Genomic DNA, 13,094 nt, shown 5'->3' on the forward strand with positions numbered 1-13,094 from the left:
TACATGAAAACAAACAAACAAACAGAAACTTCTTTTTCCTTTGGTTTTTCGAGACAGGGTTTTTCTGTGTAGCCTTGGCTGTCCTGGACTCACTTTGTATACCAGGTCTGCCTCCCGAGTGCTGGGATTAAAGGTGTGCGCCACCACCACTGGGCTCCAGAAAACTCTTTAAAAAGACCCATTCAACAGTCCGGGTCTGGTGGTGCACATCTTCAGTTCCAACACTCAGGAGGCAGAGACATCTTTGTGACCTTGAGTCTAGTTCTACACAGTCTAGTCTACACAGCAAGTTTCAGTATAGCTATGACCACAGAGTGAGATTCTGTCACAAAACACAACAGGAGTCATTCAATCAGAAGACATGAAGTGGTTCCACCCTTAGCTTCTCTTTGTTCCTGAAAGGGTCTCTCAGTGCCCCAGACTAATAGCTGCCTGCTTATGTTAAACTTCTTGGACCCTTCTTTAGCAACCTTGCCTTGTCACACAGAGGGGATGCTCACCTTGTTTCAGCAGAGGGCGGTAGCCAGTGGCAAAACTGTTGTCTTCAGGTTTCTATTGTTGTGAAGAGACACCATGACCACGGCAATTCTTCAGAACAAAACAAAACGTTGATTGGGGCTGGCTTACAGTTTAGAGGTTTCGTGCATTATTGTCATGGTAGGACACATGGTGCTGTACAGGCAGATATGGTGCTGGAGAAGGAGCTGAGAGTTCTACTTCTGGAGTGACAGGAAGAAAAAAAAAACAAAAACAAAAACAACGCCATGCTAAGCCTGGCTTGAGCATCTGACTTCCTCCAAGGAGATCACACCTACAGTAACAAGGCCACACCTCCTTATCGTGTCGCTCCCTGTGGGCCTAGGGGGGCCATTTTTATTCAAACCACCACAACAGTTTAAGAAAATAATTTTCATTTTTAAAAGATTTATTTATTTATTAAGTATACGCAGTATTTTGTCTGTATGTATACCTGCATGCCAGAAGAGGGCACCAGATCTCATTATAAATGATTGTGAGCCACCATCCTCACAATGGTGAGCCACAAAACCCCAAAGGGTTAGGGTTAGGGTTAGGGTTAGGGTTAGGGTTAGTTGCTGGGAATTGAACTCAGGACTTTTGAAAGAGCAGACAGTGCTCTTTTTTTTAATTAATTTATTTATTTATTTATTTATTTATTATGTATACAGTGTTCTGTCTGCATGTACACCTGCACGCCAGAAGAGGGCACCAGATCTCATTATAGATGGTTATGAGCCACCAGGTGGTTGCTGGGAATTGAACTCAGGACCTTTGAAAGAATAGCCAGTGTTATTAACCTCTGAGCTCTCTCTCCAGCCCTAGCCTACACTTTTAAATTGAGAAAGACCCAAACCCTATGACCACCTCCAGTGTTACACAAGCTTCATGCAGTCTCCAGTGGGGTAGATCTTCCTGCAGACAAGCTCGACCTGAGTCAGCAACTCTTAGACGACCTTTCCCCTTGTGAGAGGTTAGCATCATGTGACTTGTGGAAGGCTTCTGGAGAGGGAGCGTGGTTGTGAAGAAAGAGTGGGAGTTTGCAAGGTAGCTCTGCTCACACAGAGCAGTTCCACAGGGCTGGGGGCAGAGCAGTGGCATGGCATGGAGTTTGGGATAAGGCTGAGGTGGGGGCTGGGAATGGTGGCAAATGCTTTTAGTCCTGGCAGAGGAAACTCCCTTCTCTGGGAGTTGGAGGACAATCTGGCCTCCATAGACATGTCTAGGCTAAGCCGGGTGTGGTGGCCCACACCTTTAATCCCAGCACTTGGGAGGCAGAGGCAGGTAGATTGCTGTGAGTTCGAGGCCAGCCTGGTCTACAAAGCAATTCCAGGATAGCCAAGGCTAACACACACACACACACACACACACACACACACACACACACACACACAGAGAGAGAGAGAGAGAGAGAGAGAGAGAGAGAGAGAGAGAGAGAGAGAGAGAGAAGAGGTGGGGATATGATGACAGCCCTGAAGTGTGTGTGACTGTCACCTTTAAGGGCTAGATGTTCTGAGGAAAATGGGATGCCTTTAAAGCAGAGAAACAATCTGATCCATCAGATAACCCTTTTCCTTTTGTTTGTTTGTTTTTTTTTTTTAAATCCTCAGTAGTCAAGAGTACTTGCCTCTCTCCCCAAGGACTGGGGTATGAATCTCAGCTCTGGGATCTGATATTCCTTTTTGGGAAAAGTAGTGTTCTAAGACCTTATTTTAGCCAGATCTAGTTAAAACCCGGGTAGTTGTTGGTTTCTAGTAGAATTTGGGAGGGAAGGGGGAAAAGCTCATCGGGCAAAGACGTTACCTCGCTGGAGCCTAAGGAAACTGTAGGTGCGGAACTGTCCTGTCACTCTGCAGCTCAGTGGTGGATCGCTTTGGATCTGGTGGTTTCAAACATTCATTCTTGAAACCGAGGCTGAAAAAACAAGAAAGCAAAGACCAAACTTGCTGTGGTTATATAAGAAAAATAAGGAAGTGATTTTTACAACAGATATAAATGAAAAAACAGATGGTTTTAATTGGCCATAAACGCAGTTTGAATTTAAAGGCGTACACAGAGATCCAATAAATCTTTATACTGTCTTGTACTCTTAACTTTTTGAAACCTATTAAAATACTATTTTGGGTTCTATTTAATGGTTCTTACCACAAGAACATGCTTTGAATACAGTATTGAGAGATAGCTGATCGTCAGGGTGAGGCTGGCACTGTCAGCCCATAGAAAGCTTGCCTAGCATTCATGAAGCCCTGGGTTTGCACTCCAGCGCTGTATAAACTAGGGGTGGTGGTGCATGCCTGTGATGCCAGCACTTGATAGGTTGAGGCAGGGGGATCACAAAATTAAGGCCAGCTTTTGCTACAAGCAAATTCAAGGCCAGAGCGATCAGGAGATAGGAAGTGGTCCAGCATTTTAGGTACTCAGTTCTTGTTCATGTCTTTGGCTCTGTTGTGGTCTGAGACCAGAAAGGCTAAAGGAGCTGAGGTGAGGTCTGGCTTTTCTTGTTCTTTTTCTTCTCCTTTTATAAGACCTTCTGGTCATTTGTGAGGATGTGACCAAAACTGAGGTACATGGACATTGCATGGGAGAGCAACAACACTGACCAGGTCATCCTCCAGGCCTCAACCCAGACAAGCCGTATTAACCCAAAGATGCTCTGGGCTTTTTCACTTTGTCTCCGAGGCCACCACATCCTTCTGCCACAAGGATGCTTACAAACATTGTGGTTGTTTCTCTTCCTCTTCTCTGTCTCCTTCCTCTAGGCAACCTCCAAGAATTACAGCTTACCTAGCTTGTTTTTCTCTCAAACTCTAAAGAGTGTTATCAAACTGCCTTTCAAGTCCATTATTATTATTGTTGTTGTTTGTAATTAATGAATCCCTGGAAGGGTATCCCAGTTTTCCCAGAAACAAGGTAAATGTTTTGTTAAGTTACAGATTTTGCACTGACTACATTGATGTTGATTTTCTTAGAAAACAGGCTCTAGAAATAAACTAAATTTTACCTATTGAAAGTCAAGGGTACGAGAAAATGAGAGGACATAAAAATCTTAATGTTAACCAAATACTTAGAAATAATATACAATTTAAATCTCCTTATTGTATTATTGCTATGCGGTTTTTCCTCCCCAAGAATGTTACCAGAGATTTTAAAAGATTCAACGCTTTGGCTTAGCTCAGCCACTCATCCCAAATATACCAATTAAAGAAACAAGTAATATAAAAAGCAGAGAGAGAGAGAGAGAGAGAGAGAGAGAGAGAGAGAGAGAGAGAGAGAAGATTGATTCAATGTGGCCACACTGGAGAGAGAAACAAATGAGGGGGCTAGTTACACCCAGATCCACCTTCAGGTTACTAACATGACGTTGATATGTAAATAGAGGTCAAGGAGTATGCATAATTAGTTCTGGTTAAGGGCAGGATCCGTCCACACTGACCCACCCCTGATCTGCTCTTCTGTCTGTCCAGCAAGACGGTCTGATAACTATCAGGGTTGTGTGGAATCTTCTCCTGGGAAACAAGTTCCTCCTCTGGCTGCCACGGGGGCTTCCTTCCCCCAAACGTGGGATTCTTGGGGAAATTCTAATTCTTTGAGGTCTATTGTTTCAATAGTCTGAGAGCCAAAGAAAGGAACATAAATGGCCTCCTTTTGTTTTTAGACCTCAACCTTAAGGGGTGTGAGGTGATTTCATGGTATGCATGTGATTCTTAAGAATTACCATTGAGGCTGGAGTGATGATTCAGCAGTTAAGGGTGTTTCTTGTTCTACCAGAGAATCTGATTTCACTTCCCAGGACCCACAACTACCAGTGACTCCAACTCCAGGGAACCTGACACCCTCTTCTGGTTCCCATATGCACCCACACACACACCACACACATGGCATATATTCATACAGACAACACAGATATACACAACTAAGAGATAAGTTGTTAAGAAATGACATTATTTCAACAGGAAACTCAAAATTTAACATTTCTTTGTGTAGCCCTGGCCACCCTGAAACTCATTCTGTAGACCAGACTGGACTTGAACTCAGAGATGTGTCTTCCTCTGCCTCCCAGTGCTGGGATTAAAGGCTTGAGCCACCACTGCCTGGCCAAAATGAACGTTTCCCTATCTATAGTCTAGTTGGCAGAGCAAGATAACGTTCTTGAATAAACAGGGTTTTTCCCCTTCAGCCCCAAATTCTACAGTTAACTTATTCTTCCTTTCTTCTTTCTTTTCTTTTCTTTCTTTCTTTCCTTTCCTTCCTTCTTCTTTCTTTCTTTCTTCAGTTCTGCCATTGAGCTATATTCCCAGCCTCAGCTGACTCTCAAGTGCTTACACTTTAGCTAACCATTTTTGCAAAAAATAAAAAGCGATGAGTAGAGAAAGGAAAGAGTAAAAGCAGAATAGACAAGCGACAGTATCTGTGCATCAATGTAGTCTAAAAATCACCCTCAAGACACACAGGCGAGTGCGTGCGCACACACACACACACACACACACACACACAATTTTAAGTATTCTCTACCAAGAATAGTAATTTTAATATATAGTTAGTGGAAAAAATTGCAAGTCAGTTAATTTAGGAGCTCTAGGAGCAGATTAACTCTTGCCACATGCTGTTTCAGACACAACCTGAAACCCACAAAAACAATTACATTAATTCAGGCTCCTTCTTAGATAACTTATCATAAGTTTACAACTGTTCAGCTAGAATTATCCTAGCACAGTACAGAGAAATCACAGTTTCCTCAACACTATTGTTTGGCACTTTACATCCCTTCCTTGCTATTTACCAAAACAATTTAGGTAGGTGCCTAAGTAGTGTACCAAATTCCAGATTAAGTCAAAAGAGCTCAGGAAGAAAAGCCTATCACAAAACATCAGACACCTGAAGAGTTCAACAGAGCCCCAGTTTGGGAAAAAAAAAAAAGTTCCGAAGAGAAGATGGATCACAAACATCCCCCAAATGGAGCCCCAGAGGTTCAGGCAAGGAGCCATTCTTACTGTCAGACAAGTGGTAGAAATTCAAATTAATTTTAAAAAGACCCAAATAGCTCCAAAGAACCCCCAAACTGATGAGGAGAAGGAAGGGCAAGGCCCCAGTTGTACCCACCAGGCGCTCTTACAAAGGATTGGACTTCAGGGGTGTTGAGGTCACACACCCATTTCTCTGCCTTACTGAATAGTGATGTCACCTGGAGAGCAGGTGACACAGGCCAGACAAAGGCTCCAGGTTAAGGTGATTCCAGCATCTGTGTGGGACCCCTCAACCTTCCCTCTGCACGTGTGTCTGAGAACAAACACCTAAAACATGGCTTTTCTCCCGGCTCAGCAAACAGTGCTGCCAGAGGGTTATAAGGTAAGAGCTGATCCCTGGCAGGTCCAACCAGCCTGGCTCCCCAGCTCCTCTACGCCAACTAGAGAAACAAGTAACAGTCTTTACCAGATGGTTGCCAGTATGGACATGAGCTGCAGCCAGCCTACCATGTTGACCAAGGTAGCCAAAGTGCTGGATGGGATGGGGCACAGGGACGGCGCACACATCTGTCCTAGGATTCATGAGTAGCACCAGCTGCTCCATATTCTCTGCAATACGAAAAGGTCGTTGTGCTGCAGCACGGTCATTGCTTGCTCTGCTGGGGTCAGGCAAAGAGTCTCGGGCTGCACTGAACTTGCTGCAGGATGCTGGATAGCCACCATTTGGCCTGCGGGATGATCTGCAACAGTTAAAGCTTTTGGAGAGAGAGGAGGAGGAAGAGGAAGAGGAAAGGCTGTGGTAGGTGAAAGGGGGCAGGGAGATGTATTCAGTGTGGGCACACTGGGAAGAGGGACAGCCTAGCTAGGGTTTCTATGGCAGTGCCAACACCAGATGACTAAAAGCAACTTGGGGAGAAAGGGGTTTATCATCTTACAGCTTGTAGTGCACTGTCCAGGGAAGTCAGGGCAAGAACTCAAGGCAGGAACCTGGAGGCAGGAGCTGATGCGGACGCCGTGGAGGAGTCCTGCTTACTGGATTGCTCCTAATGGCTTGCGCAGACTGCTTTGTTATAGCTCCCAGGACCACTGGTCCTGGGGTGTCACTGCCCACGAGGAGCTGGGCCCTCCCACGTCAATCACCAGTCAAGAAAATGTCCCCTTTCCTGGAGGCAAGCTCCTCTTGTGCCTGGCACTAAAGCTTTCTCCCGTCAGCCTAGGATTCCTGGGAAATTTTAATTTCATTGTTTCAATAGTATGATAGGCACACCCGTGTCACTTTAGACTTTCTCCCCTCCGTCCAGGGTGGGTACACTTAGAGTGGGCCCATACACCTTATTTGTAAGAGACACCCCTATCTGACAAAGAATACCCACGTGTTGGCATCACTTCCTAAAGTCCAGAGACCTGGTGGTACTTTGTTCAAGGTTATGTGAGTCCACCATTGGGCCAAAAATCAAATTTCCTCTTTCCCTTCCCTTCCCTACTTAGGCAGTTAGAGACAAACCTTCCCTTGTAGTTTAAGTCCCTCGCTATGTTGAAGGTCTTGGCTTCCTTAGAAATAGCAGCCTGGTACTCCCTGCACCCCGACCCCCTTCTCAGTAGACCTCGTCAGACTGTTGCTGCTCTGAAGAAAAGTGACCTGTGGACAGACTTACATTCTGGAGTTAGTGATCCTCAAGGCCCAGGCCATTTGCATTTCTAGAAGGTTGGGGATGGTGGCCTTTGATTTCCTTGGTGAGGTTCTCAGGCTAGGCGGGCGATGCTGCTGTTTGGACCTAGCTGAGATGTCTTGAACCAGAGTCTCTTTAACTCAGCCATCCTCCTCGACTCGCTCTTTGTGGTTGCTTTTCCTCACAGGCCTGCCCTCCCCTGGAGGTGGCATCTGCTTGTAATGTCTAGGGAGACTCAGTTCATGGGGAAGTGGTTATTACCAGGAAACCCTAGAGGGGCTGATAAAGTAATATCACAGGGAGCCACTGAAATGGTGGCCAGGGTGTTAGGAGGAAGAGAAACAAAACAACTGAGAAGAAGGAACAGGATGGGCATGGTGGCGCACGCCTTTATCTCAGCGCTCTGGTAGCGGAGGCAGGCGGATCACTGTGAGTTCGAGGCCAGCCTGGTCTACAAAGCAAGTTCAGGACAGCCAAGATAACACAGAGAGACCGTGTCTCAAAAACAAAAACAACAAAAAGAACAGGCAGAGATTCTACAGGATCGGAGAACCAATCGAAGTTTACATCTCTCATCTACTCTTCTCAATCTGCGGCTATAAACACAGTTGATACTGGAAGCTAAGAGCAGCGAACGTGACTTTTCTAGTCTTTAATGACAGTACTTCTAAAGAGAAAATATGTCAATGCCTTAGGAGTTTATTGTTGTGAAGAGACACCATGACCATGGCAACTCCTATAGAGGAAAACATTCACTTGCGGATGGCTTACAGTTTCAGAGCTTTAGTCCGTTAACGCCATGGTGGGAAACAGTGAGACGCAGGCAGACATGGTTCTGGAGAAGGCGCTGAGAGCATCTTGATCCACAGGCAGCAGAAGGAGACTGTGTGCCACACTAGGTGTAGCTTGAGCATAGGAGGCCTCAAAGCCTTCTCCTACAGTGACACACTTCCTCCAACATGGCCACACCTCCTAATAGTGCCATTCCTTTTCTGCCAAGCATTCAAACATGAGTCTACGGGGCCATCCTATTCAAGCCTACCGGCCAGTCAACTTTTAAGTGGACCTTTATTCATGCACTGCCTTATTAATCTTTACAACATAAATACTGTTTAAAAAAAGAAAACAAAACAAAGGCTATAGTAGAAGCTGACTTGTAGTTTTAATGAGTTTTATTAGGAGGCGGCCAAGGCCACCTTCAGCCTCAAGGTGGAAGAAGTAAGACTTTAATGGGGAAAGGGGGTTTCCCTCTAAAGCTCAGAGCAAAGACTCAGTCATACTGAAATAAGAGCGAGCTCTGGGGTAGGTGGGGGCATACCATGAGAGGGATGGTGGAGGTAGGCCAGGTAAGCTTCTTCGGGGAGTATCAGCCTTCATTCACCTCTGGACCAAACCTCCATGCAGAGTCTTGGACTGATCCCCTGTTGTTTAACAAAATCTCAGTCTTTCAATTTTACCAGTAAATACTTGGGATCCAGACGCTGGGTGAATGCCTGCTAGCTCAGAGAGTCAGAGAAAGCACCAAGCTGACCTTCCTCCTCAGTCAGTGTCCCAAAAGCAACGCTTCTTCCCCACACACTCTCAAAAATCCCTCAAACTGAGTCTCCCTCCTTCTACTTCTTGTGCATCTCTCTATCCATCCTCCTGACTTCCTCTTCCTCTTTATGTTTTTTTCCCCCTACATTCACTCCCTATCAACTGGTTGCTTCCTCTATCTCTTGACCTATGGTTGATTTTATTTAGTTCAAGCAGAGAGCTCTTGGATTAAAGGTGTGTGCTAGGACTGAGCCACACCACAACTAGAAACTGGTTTTTCCAGGAAACAACACAATCTTGGGGTTCACAATGTGATCAAATATCCTGCAACAATCCCCAGAACAAAGGAAAAGTCTGACTTTTTGTAAAGTTTTGGAGGGGGCGGGAAACTTCGTATGATTTAGTGCACTGTAGAGCATGTGACAGAACATGGAGAAGCCAGGTACCATAAATTGAGAGCTGTCAAGTCACAACACAGAATGCTCCTTAACTCTGATCCAGTGAGCTCTGCAGAGAGGCATCACCTGATTCAGGCCTTGGTATCAGGCCTAAAGGCTTGTGTTTTAACACTAAGAAAACCCTCCATTTCACAGAGCTTGGAAACAATATATCCAGGACTGTGTGTCTGCTGAAGGACCAGGCTTTTGCTCTGCGTCTGTTCCTGAAGCCTGTGATCTTTAGTTGTTATTCTTGTTTGTTTTAATAATAAAAAAAGAATTATTTATTATAGTGTTCTGCCTTCATGTACACCTGCATGTCAGAAGAGGGCACCAGATCTCATTATAGATGGTTGTGAGCCACCATGTGGTTGCTGGGAATTGAATTCAGGACCTTAGGAAGAGCAGCCAGTGCTCTTAACCTCTGAGCCATCTCTCCAGGATGTTTGTTTTAATTTTTTTTTGAGATAGGCTCTTTCTATGTAGCCCAGAGTAGCCTTGAATTATTATGTTATCTAAGTTTTTATTGAGTTTACCATCCTCCTGCCTCAGTCTCCTGAGTGCTGAAGTTACAGATGTATACCGCCATGGTCATCCTGTTCTTTATCAGCGGACTTTCATGATTTCTCTTTCAGTTAGACCTTTCCTAGGACTGGACATACACACTCTCTATCTCAAGCCCCTTCTGAAGAATTTTCTTTTCCGGCTAGCATATTTCAGTTTTCAGTTGTTTATCTTCATGATTACAACCATTTCCTTTTATACGCATCTCCTGTGGTGTCCTTTCCCAGCTGTGATGGGAAGAGATTCCTAGTTTCAGTTTAGTATTCCTGGAAATGCCCTACTTGGCCTTGTGACTATCTTATTTAATAGGTTGTCCAAATGCTATTTTCTCATTCTTCCATCTCAGTGAAGTGGTTGGGCCTGAGAAAATTCAGAAAAGTAACGTGCAGTGTGCAAAGCTTTCTGGCCATCTTCACACCTGGGTGCTCAGAGAAAACCACACATGCAAATGAGGCTGTTGACAGCTGGCACAAGTGTGCCATCAAGCCGTTCTGGAGCACGAGGGACACTCAAAGGGTGGGATGGCAAGTATTATGGGAACTTGACACGAGGTAGAGTCATCTGAAAAAAATGCCATGAGATCAAAAGTAAGACTTTTTGAAAAGATTAATTTATTTAGTACATATACAATGTTCTGCCTGCATATATGCCTGCAGACCAGAAGAGGGCATTAGATCACATTATAGATGGTTGTGAGCCACCATGTGGTTGCTGGGAATTAAAATCAGGCCCTCTGGAAGAGCAGTCAGTGCTCTTAATCTCTGAGCCATCTCTGCAGCCCAAGTCATTTTCTTTTTCTTCCTGTCCCTTTTTTTTTTGTTTTGAGACACAGTTTCTCTATGTAGCCTGGGCTGTTCTGGACTCACTTTGTAGACCAGACTGGCCTGAAACTCATGGAGATCCACCTGCCTCTGCCTCCCGGCAGTGCCGGGATTACAAGCATTCACCATGACACCAAGGATAAGGCATTTTTAAAATTAGTGATTGATGGGGGAGGGCCCAGCCCATTGTGGGTGGTGATATTCCTGGGCTCGGTGTCCTGGGTTCTATAAGAGAGCAGGCTTAGCAGCCATGATGAACAAGCCAGTAACAGCATGTTTCTATGACCTCTGTCTGTATCAGCTCTAGCCTTCAGGTTCCTACCTTGTTTGAGTTCCTCTCCAGACTTCCTTTTTATTTATTTATTTATTTATTTTGGTTTTTCTATGTAGCCTTGGTTGTCCTGGACTTGATGTGTAGACCAGGCTGGCCGTGAACTCATAAAGATCTGCCTGCCTCTGCTTCTGCCTCTGCCTCCCAAGTGCTGGGATTAAAGGCATGCGCCACCACCACTGTCCCAGACACTCTAAAGTGATGACCAGCAGTATGGAAATGTAAGGCAAATAAACCCTTCCCTCCCCAACATGCTTTTTGGTCATGGGGTTTTGTTGCAGCACAGAAACCCTGAGTAAGACAAACGGTTGGCGTAGACGTTCCCAAACACAGGCACGAAGGTAGTCTCTGAAGAGTTTGGAAAGCTGTAGTGAGCAGGAAATCTTTAACGCTGAGCACACCCGGCTTTGTCTTCTGACTCTGTCACTTAGGGTCATCTGGCCTGGAACAAACCATATTGGCTTCCTTGAAGTGCAGTTCTTCATGAGCAAGTTGATGGTGATGATGCTTTTGTGTAATCACCAGGGAAGTCCAGCGCCTCCTTCAGTTAGTAATAATTGTCAATTTTGTTTCTTAGTATGTTAACTACGTACTGTTCTTATGTTTTCATTTCTTTCTCTTTTTTTTCTCTTAAAAGGTATATATTTTTATTAAGTTACCAAAGAAGAAAAAGTCACAGTTTGGGGGGGCACATCACTGGAGTGAGACTGGTCATGAGGCCATCTTTTTTCCAGATGGATAAAATGTATTTTATTTTTTTAAAACTTTTTATTGATTCTTTTTGAGTTTCACATCATCCACCCCAGTCCCACTCATCTCCTCGTCCCTTCATATCCACCCTCTGCCTTTGCAACCTCCCCCTAAAATAAAAAAAATATATGTACACAAAAATAAACAAATCAGCTGGGTGTGGTAGCGCACACCTTTAATCCCAGCATGTGTGAGGCAGAGGCAGGAAGATTTCTGTGAGTTTGAGGCCAGCCTGGTCAACAAAGTGAGTCCAGGGCAGCCAAGGCTACACAGAGAAACTCTGTCTCAAAAAACCTAACCTAACCAAACCAAAAATCAATCAAACAAACAAAACAAGTCAAAAGAGAGCAGAGAAAACATCTCATAGTGGACGCTGCAGTGTGTCACGGTGTGTCCCACAGTATGTCCCTCTGTCCACACGTCTTCACTTGCAAATGTTCATTGCAATAACTCATTGGTCTGGTCCAAGGTCTTTGGCTTCTGTGACACCATCAATACAGGATCCTCACTGGGACTTCTCCCCATTACCCTGTTGTTGCCCTGTGTCATGGAGATGATGCAGCTTTGGATCAGCAGAACTGGCCCTTTCATACATCCTAACGGTTCACAGTGAGGGGCAGGCCAGTTCTGCACAGCTCCTGGACATCCACGTGGTCTCAGGCAGCTGCCCAGACCAGGGGCGCCCCACGGTCTCCAGCGGTAACATGAGCCACGGACATTGTTGGCTGATCCCTGCTGCTGCTTAGCCCCAGACCCAGACATGGCCCTCAGCAACAGCGCCATGCGGCCTCACCATGGCCGCCTGTGGCGGGGCTGGCTTTCTTACGACAGGCTGTTCCTCTCCTCCCTCTTGTCTTCAGTTCCCTCTCCCTTCACAATGCCCAAGCTGCCTGATTCTCTTTCTCTCCCGACTGTCCACCACACAGTTGCACACTGTGGTGGCTCTCGCTGCAGGTGGGCCCCTGGGTGACCTTCTCTGCCCTCACTGTATGGCATAGCAGTAAGCAGGTCTCTAGGTGTCTACAGCCGGCCCTGGGCCCATGCGGCATGACAGCATAGACCAGGCGGGTCTATGGACATCTTCGCCCGTCTAGACTACTTGGAGTGGTGGCAGCCGGGCCTCTGTGAGTGTCTACAGTCCACCCAAGCCTCGCAGTGTCAGGCAGAGCTGAGCTCTCTGTGGGCAGCCTGTCCACGCTGTGGTGGATGGAGGGCAGGTCTCTGAGAGTCTTTCCCCACCAGCAAGCACCAGCACTGTGTGGCATGGCGGTGGGCAGGCCTCTGGATATCTCCTGAGCTTACATTTAACCTCCACTGCCAGCAGCACAGCCCGGGGACACCGTGATGACCTCCTTGTCGCTGACCTCAGCACAGCTGGCAGAGGTCGAAGCCCAAGGCAAGTCAGGATGCTTTCTTATCTAATGATATTTTTAGCGTACTGATGTCATGCCATTGCTCTCTGCCCATATGTTAAAAATCAGATAGGAGCTGTCAGGGGTGGGGCG

Source organism: Acomys minous (assembly GCF_964271855.1).
Source record: "Acomys minous genome assembly, chromosome: 1".
In the NCBI taxonomy this organism is placed as follows: Eukaryota; Metazoa; Chordata; class Mammalia; order Rodentia; family Muridae; genus Acomys; species Acomys minous.